Source organism: Podarcis pityusensis (genome assembly GCF_964106645.2).
Source record: "Podarcis pityusensis genome assembly, chromosome: 5".
In the NCBI taxonomy this organism is placed as follows: Eukaryota; Metazoa; Chordata; class Lepidosauria; order Squamata; family Lacertidae; genus Podarcis; species Podarcis pityusensis.
The window spans coordinates 73,018,714-73,039,959 of NC_138032.1; the positions used below are offsets into that span (position 1 = coordinate 73,018,714).

Below are 21,246 nucleotides of genomic sequence, written 5' to 3' on the forward strand. Positions count from 1 at the left end.
CACTCTCCTGATGAGAGCAAGCAGTAAATATTTCACATTCTGCATCTGCCCTTATCTTCTTTCTGGCTCACAGGAAACGTCCAGGACAGTATAGAGTCTAGCATAATATAGAGAATCTAAAGTATAAGTGAATGAGGTTTCTGATGGCAGTGTGTGTGATAAAAAGGCTAAAGAATTTGGGGCCCTCCCTCATGGCTGGGAAACTGCATGGATTATTCTGCTGTGTATGACTGAGACCTTTTTTTAGCTCCATGGCAGCTTTCTCCCTCTTGGTCCTGCCCCCCCCCCCCGTTGCTTTGGACTATAACCCTAATCAGTTCCAGACCACTAGGGTTGCTGGGAGTTGTAGTCCAAAACAGCTGCAGTGTGCCTCATTGGGGAAGGCTGTTCCATGGGGAAGAGTCAGCATGGTGTACAGTATAGTAATGCTTGTTAATCTGGTGAGTAGTTATGAATATATTGCATCTGGCATTCTGAATAATTGAGGTTTTATGATACACAAGGTGGAATAAAACCCCCCACACTATTTCAAGTTAATGCAGTCCATGTTTGCCCATCTATAATTCCTCAAAAAGAAACACACAGAGCTCTCCTTCTTTAGGCCATTCCAATAGCTCACTGTCAGTCAGAAACCTGTAACAAATCCAAGATTAAAGGTTTTGTGCTGAACCAGACTCTGGGGATACACATCTCTTGCTAAGCAGGCAGACACACACACACACCTTGGGGCAGGTTTTAAATTTCTTCACAACTTGAAATATAATGAGTAATCTCCAGTTATGTTATAGGAGAGCAAATACCCAGCAGGACCTGGAAGGAGGGCAGTTCCTAATAGGTCTCCCCTCCTGTGTTTCCGACCCTGCCCTGCCTTCTAGCTGCCTAGCTCAGATAGGTTAAAAGGGTTTTTTTCTGTTCCTGTTAATATGGTATTGAGATAATATTTTGAACTGTTTATAGAATACAGTGGTACCTTGGAATACAAATGCTTTGAGTTACAAACGTTTTGGGTTACAAACTCCGCTAACCTGGAAGTAGTACCTCGGGTTGCGAACTTTCCCCAGGATGAGAACAGAAATTGCGTGTTGGTGGCGCAGCGGCAGCGGAAGGCCACATTGACAAAAGCACGCTGCAGGTTAAGAACAGACCTCCAGAACAAATTAAGTTTGTAACTTGAGGTACCACTGTATTTTAATTGTCTCTAGAATGCTTAAAAAACGATGATGATGTGTTTGCTGCCCTGGGCTCCTCTGGGAGTAATATATATTGAAATATCATTATCATCACCATCATAATTCAGGAACCAATGTACTTAAAATCCTGGGGACAAATTTCATGTGTTTTGACCATTCTGGTGAGGTCTGATATATTTTTACTCTTTCTTTCAACATCAAAAGCCTTCAGGGCATCTTCCAAAACAAAAACAGTATCAAACTTGGCTTGTTCCTTTAGCCATCTGGTTCAAATCTGTTATCTGGGTTGTGTCTTTTTATATCTGTCAAGGCTTCTTCCAACTGATCTCCTGATGGATAACTGGTATAGGCAACTTGTTAGTGACAGAGCTACTGAAATATTCCAGTTGTTTTTATTCTTTGGGTTTTTGTGTCCTCTTTATTTTTTCAATGTGGCTGTGAATCCATACTAACTGGAGGAGACAGTCTTAGGAGGGCATGGAACCAAATGATAGACTGATGAAGAAGGCCTTACTCTCTCTCCTTTCCCCTGATGCAGCCAGGTGGACTGACTGCAAGTGGACAACTGATTTTTGGTCAGCCAGGCTGGTATAAGTCAGGGAAGAGGTATCAAATTGTTCCTTGCTGATCAACCTACTTGCCTAGCTAAATGGTGGCAATCCGGAAATGAAACAAAAGAAAAGAAAGAAAAGAAACAGACATTCTTCCAAATCTGCAGAAGCTCCCAAAATAATAAACTGGGCTACAAGAATCTGGAGATTGCTCCTTCCACAAAATTAACATATTCTTAAGTAGCTTTGTGGCCTACAGCAGCTTAGCCAGGCAGGCATTTTTCTGAGAAGACAGTAATCCAGTTGAGGCAAACAACAGGTGTTGTATTTCTCAACTTATGCTCACATAATACAGGCCTCTCAAAAACCTTCTCTCAGAATGACTCATCTCCAAAGACACAGATGTCTTTAGGCTTCCAGAATCCTCTCTGGCCTTCAGGGCTTGCATCTCTATACATATTACCTTTACAGATGGGTCAAGCATACATATACAGTACTACAATATTTTGCAACCAGACACTAGTGCAGTCTCATTTTAGAGCCTATTTGGCAGCAGTGAAGGCCACTGTATTTTCTCGGGTTGTCTTGTGCAGCTTTCCTGATTGATCCAGAGCATGCAACGTTCTGGCCCAACTGAGGGGTGGAAACTATTGGAGGTGCATTGTGACTTGTCTGTGAAGCAATTTGGGGATAAAATTGCTTGCATCCACCAGAATTGCACTGTTGTAGCAAGTCAACGGTTTGAGGTGTCAACTGCAATGGTTAGTGGTATTTTGTTGGATGTGTTTCACTTGGTGTGGTCTGAGAATGGGGACATAGTACTTGGATAGGTTTGGGCAACCACCTGCACACTGGATCATGAAACTGAGTAAGAGTGGGACGGCAGGTTGAGGCAAGAAGATAATCAATCCCTCACTGTGAGAGGTGGTGGCCCCAAGCCACCTGAAAGTGGCAGCAGTATGATCGTTTAAACTCCTAATTAGACATGGCTGGAAATGGGGAGAAGGCGATGCAGACAGGATGTATTTTCCTTGCGGGTTCTTTTCAATTTCAATTTTCAATGAATTTTCTGGGACATTAGATGCCCCAGTGAAATGCTGTTTTCTGAAGTCCCTAGTGCCAGGGGATGCTGCCATAACAGCATTTGGTCCAGACTGGAGGAAGAGCAGGTAAGAGAGACATCCTTCCCTTTTGCTGCAACCACTGCAGTTGCAACCAGCAAGTAAGGAACGGTGTGTGAGGACTCAGTGTGGGATTAGCAATTACGAACAAATTTATAATGCTTGATGGGGAGATGGAAGAAGCTTTTTGAAGCATTCTTCAATATTGTTTTTTAATTGCCAGCATCTTTCTGAATTGAGACTAGGGAGTTTGTCCATTGCTATTTGTATTATTAAATATATTCATTTGACACCAACAGTTAATTTAAAACTAATGGCTCATTGTATATTACCTTGCATCCGTTAGAACCAAGCATATTTTGCTATCTGATTACCGTTTCATAATGATTCCTCCTTTAGGCCTTACAAGCTGTTTCATTTTAATAATGGAAGACCTTTGTTTAACCTATCCAGCTAACTTGCTGAAAACTGCATGATTCTTAATGAATATTACTTGGCTATTAATAGCAACCTTTCAAAGCCATGAGGTCAAATTGATGCTTATTTAGGATAGAACTGTTTGTCACCAAGATAAAAGATCTTGTTAATCTTCTGGAGAAAATCAATTGATTTTAATTTTCTGGCATCTGTTTCAGTTTTCTTCACCCATTAGTAGTTTGCATGTAATGTCCAAGAGAAAAGTGCTAAAAAAGCAGATTTTGACAGTGTAAGGTGAGCAGGTTGTGAAAATTTAAAACTTTACAGAAACATGGAGTCCAACATTCAACTTACTTAGCGCATAGGGTTGAGTTGAAACTTTCAGGAACATTTTTGGCTGTGTCAAAACACACACACAAACACCCTTGTAATTGAGGGTTTTGTTTTGTTTATTGTTTTGGTCAATGCTTCCAAAAACGTTTGTTCATATAATACTCACCTCTCTTGTTCCTTTTCTGATGTCATCAAATGTCCAAATTGGGTTGAATATGTAGTGCCATGATATCATCTTGTTTACTGCATAATCTCCAACTGACAGGGATCATCTAAGAATGAAAACCAGTTTAAGTAATCAGCGATTTCACACTGTGCTGGTGTTACTCCTCTCAACCCTTTCTAAACCTTGTTTTAACTGTATGTTAAAAATAGGGTTTAAAAACCTCTTTAAAATCCTTCCCCCCCCCCAATACTGATCCAGGGTGGGTTAAGTGTCCCCTGGAGTGGCACAAGGTAGATAAAGGAGTCTGTGCACAGCGTAATTTCAAGCAGGGAACCAAGCTTCATATACCATGACACTGAAGGCAAAAAGAAATATTGCTGTTGATCCAAAGCACAAAAATCTACATGACGAGTGGGCACAGCTGACAAGACTCATTCCTTTTGCTCCTGACAAAACAAATCATTTGAATAAACTCGTGTGCTTTGCAGCTAAAACAAGGTGTTTTCCCAATGAATGGCTGGTTACGACAACACGAGTCAGGTTGCTTAGAAGATGACTCAAAATTAAAATGATGAGATAATTATAGCTTTAATTCAAAGGCATAATGTAAAAGCCAACATGTTTGTTGAAAGCACTGATGGGCAAGGCCACTAAGACTCCCTTTGGTTTGGCTCAGAATCCCCCCAGGATTTAAGCGAAGTCCTCTGAGCCAAGCCAAGAGTTTGGGCTGTGCCCCCTTCCTGTTTCCACCACCTCCTCCTCCAGCTCTGCAATTCCCTGCAGCACATGCAGACGATGAGTGAATTTTCCCATAACTGAAATGTGTACAACCTTTTTGAGCCAATTACCAATTGTGAAATTTGAACTAACTTGCCATCCATGGGGTATAACAAGGTGGGCTGCCACTACAAGATAAAGGGCATGTGGTTTTAATGTTGCTGAGAAGTTGTTGCCTTTAAATATAGAGATGAGGTACAGAGCCAGCTCTCAGTGGACTAAATCACCAGCAATGTCACTAATTTATTTATTTTTCTTGCTTCTTAAATGCAGGCATAGCCATTGTGGGGGCAGCAATGTGAAGCAAAAGGGAAGGCTATTTTCAAGTCAATTTATGCATACACCCAGAAGGAGTCTCCGTGATTTACAGAGACAACAACATGCAAGCTATACAGTGAAAATCCATTAAAATGAAACAAATGTACTAAAAGTATTAGCCACAAAAATCATCCAACATAAAATTACTACCCCACCCACATAAGGATGAACATCAAAGATAAACAACCAAGGGGCGGACCCTCTGGCAGGGGAATAGCACTGTTTTCTCTCCCTCTGCTCCTCTTTCTTCCTCCCCTCCACCACAAAAATGTTGCATGTATCATGAGTCCTCATGACACTGGGTGGGTGCCAGAATCCTCAGGTTTGGGGAATGAGGCTGTGGACTCAAGAGAAAGTGTCTGACCATGAGAGGAGATTGTTTGCAACATCAACCCTGGATGACACCCATTTATTGGTAGCTGTTCTGAAGCAAGAGGCCATCGCTCTTCTGAGACTGAGGACTCCTGCCCAGAAGTTCTAGCAGAGTCACAGTTTCCTCCAGGCCACCAGAAGCAACAGCTGAAGAAGGAGAGATTTTTAACTTGAAGAAACTTCCAGTTAACCACTCAGACTGAGCAGAAACCCTAGATAGGTTTCAGTCTTGGGTTATCTGTTCCTCAACTGGCATCTGAGTCTGAGTTCCACATGGAGCTATCCAAGGTGCTACCTCGCCTTTTTTTCCTGTAACTTTTCCTGTTCTTTTGTGATGGGTGGAAGATCATGCTCCAAGTTTGGGAAGAGAGTATGCAAGCCTATAGAAAGACCTTTGTTTTTTCATTCATGGGGGAAGGAATAACATTTCTCCAGCAGGTGATACCTTTACAAGACCGTACCCTTTCTTGGAAAATAAACCAACACTGAAGCTCTTTCTCCCAGAGTCTCATATGTTGCCTAAATATTTCTGTATGGTGATGCTCTCACATTGCTCCTTCACGTTGCAGTATTCCAGTTCCCCATGCACCAGCCATTCCATCTCTCATCACTCTTTTGTTCCACCTCAATCCACTTCCAGGACTTGATTATACCATCCACTCTGTAGACATGTTCTAGAAATTTGTAGCAACTCTTTCTTCTTCCTCACTAGCCCATTATTCCTTCTCTTCCATCTTAACTGCCCCAACTTTGACATTCCCAACATTCCAATTCCCTTGGAAACAGTTGCCAAGGCTGCCCAGAATGGTCTTGTATTTAACAGCTTGCATTTAGTTATCCCTTGTTTTCCCTAGGCAACTGCTGCTCAGGAAAGCAAAAATGGGAGTTAGTTGGACTCAGATCCTCTGAATCCTTGGGGTTTGATTCTGAGAAAGGCTTGGAAGACCACTCATGCCATCCCTGGTTGAAACCTGAAGTATAAAGATTTAAAAGAAGAGCAGGCAACCAAGATCCAGTTAACACAATATTTTAACTATGGAAATGTGGCATGCAAATAAAATGATAATGAGTAGGAAGACTTGATCCTTTGGGGTGCTGATCAACTGCAAGCAGTTTCTTACACAGGGCTTGATGGAAGAAAATAGCTATATATAATGCAGTGTTTAATGGAAAAAATAGATGATTGTTACAATGAGTCAACGTTTTAGTCTACTTAGATGTCTTAGGACTATATAGCAAAAATATATTGAGTCTTAGTAATTGAGAGGGCTGAACACAGTACCATCTATAACTCTTCCCCTTGGTGTGAAAGCAGTCTATTACTAGTGCCCCAGGGTTAAAAAAATAAGGAAAATGCTTATATCAGGGAAACCAGCCTTTTCAGTAACTATGGGTACCCTGGGTGGTCATTTTCACTTATTATAGTTATGCCTGAAATGTATCACACACAATAGCTCTTTATTTGTTAGCTTTTTCAAACTCAGTAAAGCTTCTCCCAGAAGCCACACTTTTATATAGTTGTTCCTCATTTGTTACCTTTTGCAGTTCTCTATTCAGTATAAAGGTGTTGAGAAGACCAATTCTAAATCACCCTACATTTGTGGACAAGAGCACTGTGTTATAATGAAGCGGTACAGGCTCACCCTTTACATCCTCCCATTGTTTTTTGTACAGTTGCAATACATAGTTGACAAAATAATATATTTGTGTTCAACACCAGTATAGACATGTGAGTGGGGAAAGCATTGCATGATTGCTGTTGGGCGGCACTGTTTTTAAGAGAACTTGTCACTTTGGGGGAGGGGTTGTGAAGAGGGAAGGTGAAAAACCTGACAAACTAAAGAAAATCTGAATACTTTTGCAGGTGCATGGGGGGGTTGCTTTTCAACAGCCATTAGCAGAGGATTCTGTTAATTATTTTAACCATTTTGATGCTTTTTTTAAAAAAAAGTTGTTGTGCAACAATCCTCCTTGACTCCAGAACCACTTCCCCCCACAATGCATCTGGAGGATGGACTCAGTGTCACAATATTGCTTCCTTCCAGGTAGCTGCCCCCACCATCCTATTGCATGACAGTATGGACAGCCATGTTCTGCTCCCCTAGTCTCAATTCCAACTCCCTAGTCTCAATTCAGAAAGATGCTGGCAAAGTAGGGTAGGGCTACGGTTACTGTAGAGGGATGAGTGACTCTTTCAATTTTGGTTTCCTTTGGTTTCTCAGTTTTCCACTCATTTCTCTACATTCTCACATGAATATGTTATTATTATTTTTTAAAGTCCTCATGAAGGTTAGCGTGAATTTCTTCTCATATACACATTTCTGTATGCAAAGCAACTTCCCTCAGTAGAACCACCCTCTGTGTTATTTCACTAGTATATGCATTTTTATGCACATTTACCTCCAATATATGCTCTTCTGTACACGTTACTTGGCAGGAGATCTGCACTGCAAAATCTGGAGTAGTACAAATTTTAAAGGATAGCTGTGTTTAAGTTCTCATGCTGTTTCAGAAAGCATGAATCAGACGGGCTCACCTTCAGGTATGTGCCAAATTTCTCCCACACCCCTATTTCAAGTATGACTAACATGAGATACATCCCCTTTCTTTCTTAGAAGCCACAGCACGCCTACAGCAGAAAAGCTCAAAGAGATGGTTTTTTAAATATTGATACCGCATCTTTCCATCCATTAGATGCCACAGGGCAGCTCTATTGCTATCACAGCTATCCATTGTTCATTTTTCCACAAAGTATTTTGTGCAGCACTCATACTATCTGAACCTCCTCCAGCTTCTACTGGACAACCTTGTTCAGACTAAGTACAATGACAGGTTCTTATTCATTAACATACATTTTACTCAAAAAGTATCCAGGCACTTTTTATAGTTCTTTGTTTGAAGGAGGAGAATCTGGAGCTATGCAAAAATTGTATAACAATAAATGACACCAAGAGCAAAGCGCTCTCTCTGTCTCCTCAATTCATTGTATGTTTTGTTTATTAAGTACAAAGCCATGTTCTAGCTCTTTGTCTGCTGTGTATAATTTGAATTATAAAGCAATGATCCAGTGTACTAATGTGTCAAAGCAAATGGAATTCATTTTCTGACCTCATCTCCCTACTGTAATGTAGGCATAAAAATGTGTTCCGCAAGTGACAGGTCATTAGATTTAGCATGACTGACAGCTACCTTCCCCAACACATTCATTTCTTTATTAAGATGGACTCCTTCTATGACCTTGTTGCCTGGCACTTTTCATTGCTTTATCATACGCAATAAAGAGAAAAAATCTGTTGCTCTAGGTGAGAATTCAGAGGAACTGGAGAGAAAGCCAACAAAATTTCACTAAGGCAAGGAAAGGACTTAATCCTTATCTCCAACCTGTTCTGCCATCTTTACTGAGGAACCTGTAGCCCATCAGATGTTGTTGTACAAGAACACTGATTATCCCTGATTATCCCTGAGGCTGATGAGGGCTGGAGTCTGACAACATCTGGAGAGCCACTGACTCCCGTTCCTTGCTCTAAGTAATGCATAGGATACTGTTGGCTCTCCAGATGCTGCTGAACTACAACTTCCATCATCCCTGGCCATTGACCATGCTTGCTGGGATTCATGCGAACTGTAGTTCAGCAACATCTGGAGGGCCAAAGGTTCTCCACACCTCCTCTAGAATTTGGTTCACCTTTTCTTCTCTCATCCACTGGTCCCAATCCTGAAAGGACTCCTCCCTATGCTCCTGACTACTTCTTGGGTGACATTTGTGTTCCAGGGGGTCATTTGTTTCTGAAAGATAATTTGAAGCGTGACTCGTCAAACTTGAAAAATTGTGCATATTTTCCTTGGGGCAGACCCCCCACGCAACCCAGTCACTTCGATCCATTTATTTCACCTCTGCCCTGGCAGTTATCTGTTAATTTTATTCATTTATTTTTGTAAATTATGTTTTGTTTAAATATTACTGTTAACTGCTTTGCTAGTTTGCTCCTCGAAGCTGCCAGTGGCTGTTGCATTTTATTGGATTGTTTTAAAAAGTTTATATACTGCTTTTGAGGAATAAACACATTTTTTGCTCTGCTTCCCATTTCTGAATCATATAGAAATGCACACATAGGTTTATGGGTAAAGCTTGCCAAGATCAAGTTATTAGGAAAAGTCAACAAGCCACATGTTTCCATTTTTCACAGGCACCTGTCCTGTGGGAGGTAGTTATGGGAACTGTAAGTATGTAGTATGAATTTAAACAAGAAAGATTGAGACTTTTTTTTATTGTGTTCAGGGACAATAAACACCCATTTCGGAGGCAAGGTTGGTCTAGGAGTCACAAACAGGACTATAATGTGGATAATTACCTTGCTGCCTCTCTTGCTGACAGCTCTTTTAGCCCCCCTCTCTGTGTTTGACAGAATAATAATTTAAAACAAAATTACTTTCACTGTAGCAGAAAGTACAGAAGGCAGACAAAGGAAAAAACCTGGTGCATTCTAGACGCTAGCCTTGATGGAGAGGTAGGGGGAAAAGCTTCATACCCATAGCGTAAGGGAGACGTTATGTTGAACTAAATATGATCTTTGAAAACACTAATGGGAAGCCAAGGGTATCAAAAACATTATTTAGCTATGTCTCATGAGGAGAGGAGAGGAGGCAGTGGTGTCATCTTGGTGGTAGCACCACACTCATTGTGATGGGGATGGGACAGAGTAAAGAAGCAGTGGCAAGATCGGGAGAACTCTGGGGCTGTTGCGACTGTGCACCAAAAGCTCCTTCAACCTCACCAGCATCTTGCCTCACTCTGCCCCAAACCCATCCAGGAGAGGATACCACTGCCTCCACCCTACTCTCTGCACAAGCCACCACTGGCATTATCCACAAGAATCTAGTGAAAACCTAAAACTAGATTATACTGACGTATCAAAAGCTATTTAGTACATATAGTTTATATACCACTTTTATTCCATCTTCTAAGCCACCTTTATTCCTGCATTGCAAGAGGTTGTATTAGATGACCTTAGAGTACATTACAACGCTACATTATAGGACTCCTGGATGGTTAAGTCCGGTCAAAGGCAACAATGGGGTGCGGTGCTCATCTTGCTTCAGGCTGAGGGAGCCGGTGTTTGTCCACAGACAGCTTTCCAGGTCATGTGGCCAGCATGGCTAAACTGTTTCTGGCACAACATAACACCATGACCAACAAGCATGGAAATGCTGTTTACCTACCCACCACATCAGTACCTATTCATCTACTTGCAGTGGCATGCTTTCAAACTGCTAGGTTGGCAGGAGCTGGGACAGAGCAATGGGAGCTCACTCCATCGTGGGATTCGAACCGCCGACCTTCTGATTGGCAAGCCCAAGAGGCTCAGTACTTTAGACCACAGCGCCACCTGCGTCTACATTATATGATTTTGTGTTCATGGAATTCAAGGCAGTGTATGTAGGATTGTTGAGTAGTTTCTCATGTGGCCACTGAGGAGACCCAAAGCTGCTAAGCTTCAGCTGCATCATCGTGTTGCCCTCTGAACATGTAACGGAGAAAGGAGTGAAGTTTTCGCTATTTGTGTAACCAGAAGGGAACAAATCAGCACATAGTGGGCCTTCACACACTTCTAAACATATGGGCAAGCCAACTAGATCAGGACAATGTCTCACCTAGACCAGCATCCTGTTCTCACAACCAGATGCCTGCAGGAAACCAGCAAGCAGGACCCAAGCACAAGAGTCCTCTCCCCCTGCAGTTTCCAACAACTGGTAATCAGAAGCATTTCTGCCTCCAACGCATTTTCATGCACTGAGCAGAATTCTGTCTCCTTTGCTTATCACTCAAGATTGGCACACGCTCCAAATGGGGTGCCAAATATTTGTTTCTTCTCACCACTAAACAAAGGGTTACCCTATGCATATCTGGGACACCCATCTTTTTCCATTATAAAATGCAGCTGGGAAGGGGGGGGGAATATTGGGATTATATCATGGACAGTGCTATTTTTATAGAAAAAGAGGTGCTGGAACTCACCTTATTCTCTAAGAATAGTAATGGCACCCACCTGTGAGGGGCTGGAACTGAGTCCTGGCAAGTTTCTGCTTGGGAAAGAAATCATGGACCAGATCTAAATCCCTGATCCAAATTATGGCCCAAATCCATATCAGGACCCCTTTTCTTATAGAAAAAGACACTGAGCATTCTTCACTTCAGAGTTCAGCATGGACAGCAGTGAGGGCTAGAGTTTAAACTGGAGGGGCTGAACTTTGAAATGCAGCCAGTGCTAATGTGTTGCCTAAGCAAGGGCTAAATGTTCAGCTTTCTTGTATGTAAATCAGGCCAATCCAATCCAGAGGCTTTATATCACCTCCCAGTAACTGGGGCAAGGTCATACATACCCTAGTTATATTGGAAAGGTGGTGAGGGGTCTGAAGCAGGCTCTCCCTAATAATAATAATAATTTATTACTTATACCCTGCCCCTCTGGCTGAGTCTCCCCAGCCACTCTGGGCGGCTTCCAACAGGAGATTAAAAATACATTAAAACATCAGTCATTAAAAAACTTCCCTAAACAGGGCTGCCTTCAGATGTCTTCTAAATGTCAGATAGTTGTTTATTCCTTTGACATCTAATGGGAGGGTTCCACAGGGCAGGATCCACTACCGAGAAGGCCCCCTGCCTGGTTCCCTGTAACTTTGCTTCTTGCAGTGAGGGAACCGCCAGAAGGCCCTCAGCGCTAGACCTCCCTAGGCTTCCTCTTATCCTGAGACTGGACCCTTTGCACTTTTCATTCTTTGTCTGCTTTCCAGCAAAAGCTTAAATTAGTAGAAAACTTTATTCTAACAAGCATCAGTGCAATTAAAAACTTTGGAATCAGAAACTTCAAAGGGGGGAAAGGGGGTACGGTTACAATAGAGGTGTGAAGCCTACAGAATTAGAGAGAGACTTTAATGAGCATGAAGGCAGTTTGATCAAAAAAACTAGTTGAGCTTTTTTTAATTGTTATTTTAGCAAACAGTTGTAACTGTTGGGTTTCCCTACCAATTTCATCCCAGTGAGCCTCGTGTGTTAATTAAAAGGCACTGAAGACCGAATAGAATTTATTACGCTTATTCCCATTTTAAGGAGAAAATGTTTAACATGGTAAATGTGTTGCTCATCATGTAGGAATGCACTGTACGCAACTTATTATCTTAAGTATGACTGCATCCCACTGGAAATCAAAAAGATGTGACATAGCAACCTTTATTAGCTTAATGGGAGCTGACCTGCCATAAATATGACACCTTAAATTGAACATGAGAGGTGACCTTCATTTAATGCAAGCATTTCTTCTGAAATAAAGACTCCTGTCATTAAACCAAGGCCAGTGTGCTGCTAAGTAACCAAATTGATAACTCTTCCAAATGGAATTCCTTTGAGTGAGGAGTTGTTGGGTGGCTATGCCACGGCTGGAGTCAGCACAACACAATGCATCAGTTAACTGTTTATTCAAGGAAACAATCCACAGTCCTGGCCTAGTGGCCCCAGCAATTCCTTCAAGGAGGTCTTGCCCCAATGAACCAGTTGTAAGGACTGAAGGTCCCCACCTTCCCAGTGCCCACTAGGACTCTCCAGGGTCTTTCGCACGCAGTCTCAGGCTGCATCTGCACACCATCACCCTCTGCTCTGCCCATTTCATTTGTCTGTGGGTTCTAGGAGACCGGGGGAGGGGAGCTAGGAGATGCTTTTCAAAGTTATTCACGTCACAGGAAATTTTTTTAATAGGATTAGTCATCAGATTTCTTAGTAGGAAAATAAATTATGTGCACGTGTAAAAAAAAAGAAAAAGAAACGGAAGACTTTTAACTATGATCCTTCAGGAGTTTGAGCTTTGGAAATTCAAAGCATTATGATCTGCAGCTCCTGGACTAATGTGATGAAAGCATAGGTTTCCAGATGATTTCAGGCTCCTCCAGATGGCCTGTGTATTGTGCATTCATCCTGATTTGTTTGCACAAAACTTACACAGGAGTTAGACTATCTTTGCTCTTTATTAAACATTTGCTCTGTTCATCTCCTCCATTTGTTTGTGGGGAGATTATACAGCCATGAACATTCATTTGGATTTGCTTGCAGGGTGTTTATATGTCATTTCCTTAATTTTGCAGGGAATTTCTCCATAGCCTTCCTAAGTGGAAAAGACCTTCCCCCCTTTCTTTAGGTGGATTTGCTGCACTGGGGCAATAGAAGGTTATAATCCACTTTCAATTGTGAACACCTACATTTCTGACATTCTAGAAGCGCCTTTCACTTTTCCTGAACCTTCTGACTCAGATTTAGAGAAGTTATGGCAAGGGGAGTCAACATGTTCCATAAGCAGCAAAATGGACTGTCAAATGAACTGACAGAGGAAGAATCAGAAGAAAAAGGAGGCTGGCAAAGTTCTCTCAGTGCAAGTCAAATGGGTACTTTAAATGTACATTGATGACTTATGCTCAGTGAACTTGGGCCTTGACTGTGGTCCATTATCACAGGATACAGCTAATTATGTCATCCGTTTTCTAGATGGATGACACAAAGCAAATAGAAAGTGAGAGTTCCCTGTGCTTGAAGTGCTCTGTGCAGAACAATGGACTATGGACACATCAGCTGCCTTGAGTTAAAAACAAACACAGCTTGCAAATTAGGCTTGAGATCTGTTCAGAGCTGAAATCTATTGGGACTGGCAAACTGGAATCAAGTTAATAGTTGATCCAGGAAAGCAACTAGGATCCAGGCTGCAGGAGAACAGTAGCAGAGTCTGTGCCTGAGAAATGGGTTTACTCAGACTGAGATGCTAGGCCAGAATATAGATTGGGGAAATTTTTTGACTTAGTTTGGTTTTAAAGGCTTGGCTGCTTAATCTGCTCTTTTCTTTCCAAAACAGTATGAGAACCAAACCATAGATGACCTTTGAAACTGACATCTCTCCAGGTTTTGCAATGCAGTTCTCCTGCCAAGTAAGGGGCATAAAAAAGTTTGTATTTATTTTTTTAAAAATGACTCTGTTTTCCATCTCATATGGGTCTCAAAGCAGCTAGTGCATGTAATGGGATAAAAGACATAAAAATACACATATCCATGAAAACGACATGCAAAAATGCATTATTTTGTGGAAATTTGCTTTGCAAAAAGATGTATATGAGGCAAAAGTGCACACTAAAGTGTGTACAGGAGAAATTTGAGCTAAAATGCTGAAAAAGTTTCATGAGTTAAAAAAAATTACAGGAAAATGTGGAGAACTGAACTTAAGATTTGAAAAGCAAGAAACTGTCTGATGAGGGCAGCTGGGAAGAATGTATATATGTGTGATTACGGTAATCATTATTTTACGGTGTGAAATTACACACGACAGATAGTGATACTTTTAAGTTTGTGAACGATCTTATTTTTTTTAAGAGCCAAAACATTTCCCTAAGAAAAAGATGATAACTCCAGTGAAAGGAGAAAATGTTTTATTGACCTCTTTGAAACAGAACTATTACCAGCATGAATAAACTGTAAAGATAGTTAATATGTTTACACAGTTTATTTTCCCCATGCAAGGAACTAGGAAGTAGTGGCATATCACAGCACCATATTGAAGGGGAAAAAATATTGTGATATTATTCCACCCTACTGCCTTTCAAGTAATTAAAAGGTAATCTTCCTGCTGCCAATTCAGCGCGCGTGCACGCACGCACGCACGCACACACACACACACACACACACTGAGAAAGAAGATTGCAAACAACAAAAGAGCTGGTGGTAGAAAAAGGCTTCCTCCTGCCGTCTGCAATGGGAATTGGCCTCCTGCTGGAGACTGAGAGATGCCGTTGTATGTAACCTTGCAGGAAGGACAAGAGACTGCCGAATCAATGGACACCATCTATGGCAGCCTGCCAATGATTCAGAAATGAACAATAATGTAAGATGGATGCTCTATGTAAACCCTCATCACCTACAGGAGCTTGTTCCTAGACACAGATAAGATACTTGATGAATTAAGGTTGGCAACTCTCCTGTATCTAGCCTTTCCAACAAGGCTATTGAAAAATGAAACATTGATTGACTGGCATAGGATTGGGGGAGGAAGTACCAACTGTTCTGATGCTCATACCAGGCTAAAGAACACTCCGTAGCATCATTTTGTATATAGCGGGTGGGAGTTTTTAAAGCGCTTTAGTACTATAATGTGCAGATGGAAGCAACTTTTATAGCCATGCCTTATTGTTTTCTATATTTCAGGCAGCATTGTGCCGCAGGAAATGATATATCTAGGACTACTGCAGTTAAGAATGCAAGAAAGCTAAATTCAGTCAAATCTGCTGTGTTCCTTAAACACAGAAATTTGAAGAAGCTGGGGGGAGGAATATAAATTTGTCTGTTCCGCACTGGGGCACAGACAGCATTCACTAAAGCTGGCCTATTGACATGGAGTTGTTTACAGCGATGACACCATAAAATAAAAATGATGCCAATTTGCAGATAGGAGTGGATCCTTTCTGTACAGAATGAAACTATTGGCAGGGACTCCAGATTCTGTACTGGGAACCTCATAGGATTTAATCTCAGAGCGATTCAGGCATGTGGGTTCTCAGAGCTTTTTTCCGGATCAGAACAACAGAATAAAACTGTGTAGCAAGGGACCTCATGGTTGGCAGGTAGGACGAAGCCTCTGAACTGGCCATGCATGATATAAAATAGAGTGGGGGGAACCCTGCAGACCAAATGTGGCTTTTCAGGCCACTATCTGCCCCAGGCCAAACCCCCTGATCCATGTCTTTTTTTAGTGCTTTTGTTTTGAATGGTGATGGTGCTTCTTGCTCACCTGGGTGGAAGATGGATGGAGAAGTGTGTGTGTGCCCTTGCATATATGTGTGTGAGTGTTTAGGGACCGATGACATTTAGATTGTAGCCTACTGTACAAAAAAGCTTGTTGCTGTGTCTACTTTTGGCTCCGGCCCTATCCACTGTGTGTGGCTCACGGAAAGTTGCCCACAAGGGAATGTCACTGTCAGGCAGGAAAAGGTTCTCCATCCCAGTATGAAATCAGAGGAACCTTCTGCCACTCCCAGGTCAGCACAGCAGTACTTTCTGCCTGTACAGCAACATCAGACCCTCCAAGTTTCCCTGTTTTCCAGGGAGGGACAGTCTCAGATTTTCAGAAGCTGTCCTGGTTTCTGATTTGACCCTGGAATGTCCTGCTTTTCCTTAGGATGTCCCTATTTTCATCGGAGAAATGTTGGAGTTATGCGACCCCCAAGCCAAGGAGATAAGTAACTATACAACCTTTAGAAGACATCTGAAGGCAGCCATGTATGGGGAAGTTTTTAAATGTTTAATATTTTAGTATGCTTTTATATATGTTGGAAGCTGCCCAGAGTGGCTGGAGCAACTCGGTCAGATGGATGGAGTATAAATAATAAAATTATTATTATTATTATTATTATTATTATTATTATTATGGAAAAGGACATCCCTATTTTCATCGGAGAAATGCTGGAGGGTATGCAACATACATTATGGATTCTGGTTTAGGAAACCTCCATGTAAGACCTGCATTCTAGCATCGACGCAGATTGGGACTTACAGTTTTTCCTTTTCTGGTGATCTGCAGAATTATTTGTATACATCCTGCATTGTTCCATAACCTCCCCCCCCCCCCCGAAGCATCACAGGACATTGTCAAGATGAGGAAGGTACTTAGCAGTAGCGGCCAAATGCAAATAGGTATATTCACATTAAATCAGAATTACCAAATTGGCTGAATTGTTTCATTATGCTTTCTGGACCCAGTTTTATATCCATGCGTTATGAAAAACCATCTTTCTGGCATCTGTTTGCAATTAATGGAGGTGCTTTAGCATTGATATCATCACCAGAGTTTCCCCCATTATGCTCAAATGGGCTGGTTGCATGGGCGAAAGCACATAGACCATAGGCATGTCAGTTCATATCCTCCAAAAGGGCTGTTTTCCAAAAGAAAGAGTTTGATTGGAGCAATTTGGAAATGGCTCAGAAGTTCAAGTACATTCTAAAAAGGACATCTGTGTGGGAGAAGCAATCAGACTTGACAGCATTAACAAAGGCACACTGCATAACATAGCTGGTGAAAATTACATTGTGTTAGCAATATAGACAAGGCTGCTGTACCTTAGCTATTGCTAAGCCTAGCAATTCTGTTAGGGAAAGGAATGAGACTAGGAGGTGTATATAATGCCATATTTAAATAATGGGACTGAATCAAATTAGCTGGATATCAAGAGAGGAAAAAGACGATTTATTTTCAGCGGCTGGTTCTAAGCGCTGGATCTGTTACTAAGCAATGTTTGGAAAATAACAGCCAAGACTTTTCTGGAACGGAGACAACACAAGCAAACCAGAGTGACATCCACCCAACCCAGCAGTTTATTTTAGAAATGAAATCCATAAATTTCCAGTATAGGATTTGGTCGCACAAATCCATAAAAAGCAAATGTGAGGAAATCATCTGGCTCAAAAACTAGCTATGGACATTGTTCATCTAATAATGTATTCTTTTGTTGTTGCATTACAAACTTTGGGGATGGGGAAAAGAAGTGGTAGTCAACTAAGTGTTACTCAGAGTAGACCTACTGAAATTAATGAACCCACTGAAATTTCATTAACTTCAATGGGCCACAATTCTGCACCCCCATAAAATAGAACTGCCTCCTCCCCCACAGGTTCAGCCCTGGAGGTCTGACCTTCAAGGCCATTCTTTCCTGCCCAGCATGACTCCATTTCCAGAACAGTGGGGTGTAACAAGCCCCCGCTGCCAGTAGCGTAGCGTGGGGGGTGCAGGGGGGCCCGGCCACACCGGGTGCAACATCTGGGGGGGGCGCTCGCACTCGCAGCTCTCTGCCCCTACCTGGCTCACTCACTCTCTCTCACTGCAGTGCTGGCTGTGCGAATCCGATCCGAGCCGCTGGGTCGCCGCCCACTGTGGAGGGGGTGGGTGCCAGGCATGCGGTGCGGAGAGAGAGCGAGGGACCATCTGGGGGAGGGACAGTGCAGCGGCCACCCAGTGCAGCGCTGAGCGCGGGAGAGAACCACACCAGACCAGACCAGGCAGTAGCAAAAAGAAGCTGGCAGCGGCGGCAGGTTAGGGGTTAGGGGGCGCAAATTACTTGCCTTGCCCCGGGTGCTGACAACCCACGCTACGCCACTGCCCTCTGCAATTGTAGGACCTTTCCCCCTGTCCCCTGAAATGGCACAAATTTGTTGCACCTTCTCTTTCCCACTTTCAGGGTTTACCTAAAATGCTCCACCAATCAGATGAATCATAAAACAGGAATAAAAGACCACTCCTGATTCAAATACATAAGTTAGCCACAACTGACAGAAATGCCTATATAAATTAGTCACAACATGTCCCATTGCTTTCAACAGGATAAGTACAATGAATTTCCTTTGGATTAGAGCCATTGTCTCTTTGGTAGGAGACAGAACCTTTGCATATGACATATACTGTATATCTTCAGACATGCCATTGCTCTACAGGGCTAAATGGGCCACTGACTGGGTGAGAAGGCAGTGTCACATGTTCCAAGCTGGTAGAGGAGGTCTCCTGACTGGAGGAATCTGATTCTCACTATCCTTGAGAGCATCCAGCCTTTCTTACAACCCAGCTTTTTGTTCTTAGAGTTGTTTTTAATCTCCATGTCGTGCAAGCTCCTGGTGCCTCTTGAATGGAAAGCACATTTGTCTGCCGGTGATTTGTTACAAAAGATCAGAGTCTGGCAGCAGGTCACCATCACAGTACCAGCGCAAGAAGCTTTGCTTAAATGTGCTAATAATTTACAAGGTGTATTGCTGGGGTGAGTAATGACTTCTTGCAACCCGCTGATTCCTTTTTTAGCTGTGCAATTAGTTCTCTGATGCTTTTTACAGTAAATGATGGGATCCCATTGAGCCCTTTCGTGGAGTTGGCAGAATATCTGGTTGGTTATGTATTGCTCTTTGGTGGCTTAATTTATGGGGAGTTTTAGGTCAGGGCCATTTAGATACAGAAAAAGAACCAACACTGTATTTCGCTTCCTTTTCTTGCGGCATTTGAAATGATCTGCTCGACCATTTCTGTTTTAAAACTAGAGATGCCACCAAAGTTCACTATTACCTAATTTGGAACACTGATCATGGTGCTACATAGCAAATTGAAGGGTATCCCTCAACCAGCACATAAAAGGGTTTTTTTAGCTTCTTCTTTTTCTTTCTTTTTTTTTTGCCTGCTCCAAATGCAAAACCAGATTCTGCACATCCACATCCACTGGTCAGGTTGATTTGGCAGGCTGCTCTCCCAATTCCTGAATGTTAAACCCTGGTCAGTGTAATTCTCCTTGATTGCTAGGAAGTGCATGACCAGACCAACTGGCCAAGCAGGTGGCTGGTCAGCTATTTTCACTCTAAACTGAGTGGAGAACCTCCTGCCAAAAGGCCAAATATGGCACTTTGGGCCTCTTTATTCAACCTTCGTGACTCTCCCTAGACCCCATTCTCAACCCCAGGCCACATCCCATCCCACACCAGCCCTAGTCCCTGTATTCCTTGAGAGCTTCTCTCCACTAGAATGTATCCAAGAACTTCGATAATGTCCCTTGCTTAACTCCATGCACCATAGAATGTGTTTGTGTGTTGGGGATGGAAAGATCTGTCAATTTCAGTTCTCTCCATTTCTGTCATCCACTATCCCTAATTTTAAAACCCTCCCTTGTTCCTGAGTGTGTTTGGCTGGGGGCAGCTGAGTTTTCAAAGAGTTCTCAGCCACGGATGATACTAGGAGCTGCGATTCCCAATATGACAAGATACATCGATGCACAACTGCCAACATTCCAAGAAAAGACAGAAACATCCACACTTGTTTACTGAATGCTTACCAATAAAGCTCCTAAGTATCTAGTCCTTTCCAAATCAAGTGTCAAAGATGATGAAACTCATATAGAGATTCTTATTTTTAACTATACCCAAAATACTAGAGGGATTATGAAGGTATTGTCGCATGTGAATTATGTTTGTCTGTAGTTTTATTGATAGGTAGAACAAAGTTTAAAAGAGTTATCGGTTCCTTCTTCTTAGCATCCTATCCCTTGAGCTTTTTACTGCACGACAGTTCTCATTGATATGTGGTTGGCAATCATGTATTCTGGCCTGCAATAAAATTCAGCTATCATCACCTCTGGAAAGCAGAGGTTTCAGGAATACTTGCGAGTTTTTTCTTGTCTCCCTGTGTCTGATTGCTATGTGTCTGGGGCCTACAGACAAAGACCAGGCTGCTTGATTCAAATCAATATGTGAAATTCATCCCATTTCTTGATGCCCCATTAGGGTTGACAATGTCAACGTCATTCTGCTGCAATGACAGCAGAAGCCACAAAGGTAAAATTCCTCTTCTCTTAAAGGTACAGTATCTTTATCAGTCTCCAGAAAAGAGATTGTGTGTGTGTGTGTGTGTGTGTGTGTGTGTGTGTAGACACACACACAACTCCATCCACTGACCCACAGGAAATATCAATCAGATCTGAAACATTTTGTTACCTGGGGCAGAACAACCAATAGTCTCCCACCAAAAACACACACATGACAAGGTACGTAGTATCCAAAGCTGCTTGGGTTATTTTGGCACCTCAGGCAAAAAAAAATCACAAGTGCCTCTCCCTCACATTACAAATACCGTAATAACAAATTAAATCATTAACAATTTGCTACTCTTTCACTATACTCAACATCAGCTGCCTGATGCAGTTGTCTCACTCTGCCTAATGATAAGGCCAGTCCTGGGGATTGCAGTCAACAGTGGGCAGAGTCAAAAGTGGGTGGGAGAGGGAAAATGAAATAAAACATAAATAATTATGCTACTTTTCTTCACACCATGCAGAATTGTACAGACCTCAATCATCATCATTACATACACTTTTTATTGCTCCCCCCACCCAAGCTCAAAACCCTCAAAGTATCATTTTGTCCTGGGATGCCGCAAGATGTAAGGATTGTCACCAAT

The 21,246-nt window shown here is 42.2% G+C and overlaps 1 long non-coding RNA gene across 24 annotated transcripts in view; it reads right to left on the reverse strand.

Annotated features, from left to right (window-relative positions):
- LOC308476927 overlaps window positions 1-21,246 on the reverse strand; it is an 808,687-nt gene that overhangs the window by 273,092 nt on the left and 514,349 nt on the right. For 19 of the 24 annotated variants that reach the window (XR_013986193.1, XR_013986198.1, XR_013986199.1 and 16 more), the window contains one exon: window positions 3,779-3,884. The exons of 2 other annotated variants lie outside the window; for them this stretch is intronic. This is a non-coding gene — a long non-coding RNA (uncharacterized lncRNA). Of the gene's footprint in view, window positions 1-3,778; window positions 3,885-5,690; window positions 5,995-21,246 lie in introns of those variants that run through there. 3 more of the 24 variants (XR_013986216.1, XR_013986217.1, XR_013986218.1) reach the window with 3 other exon arrangements.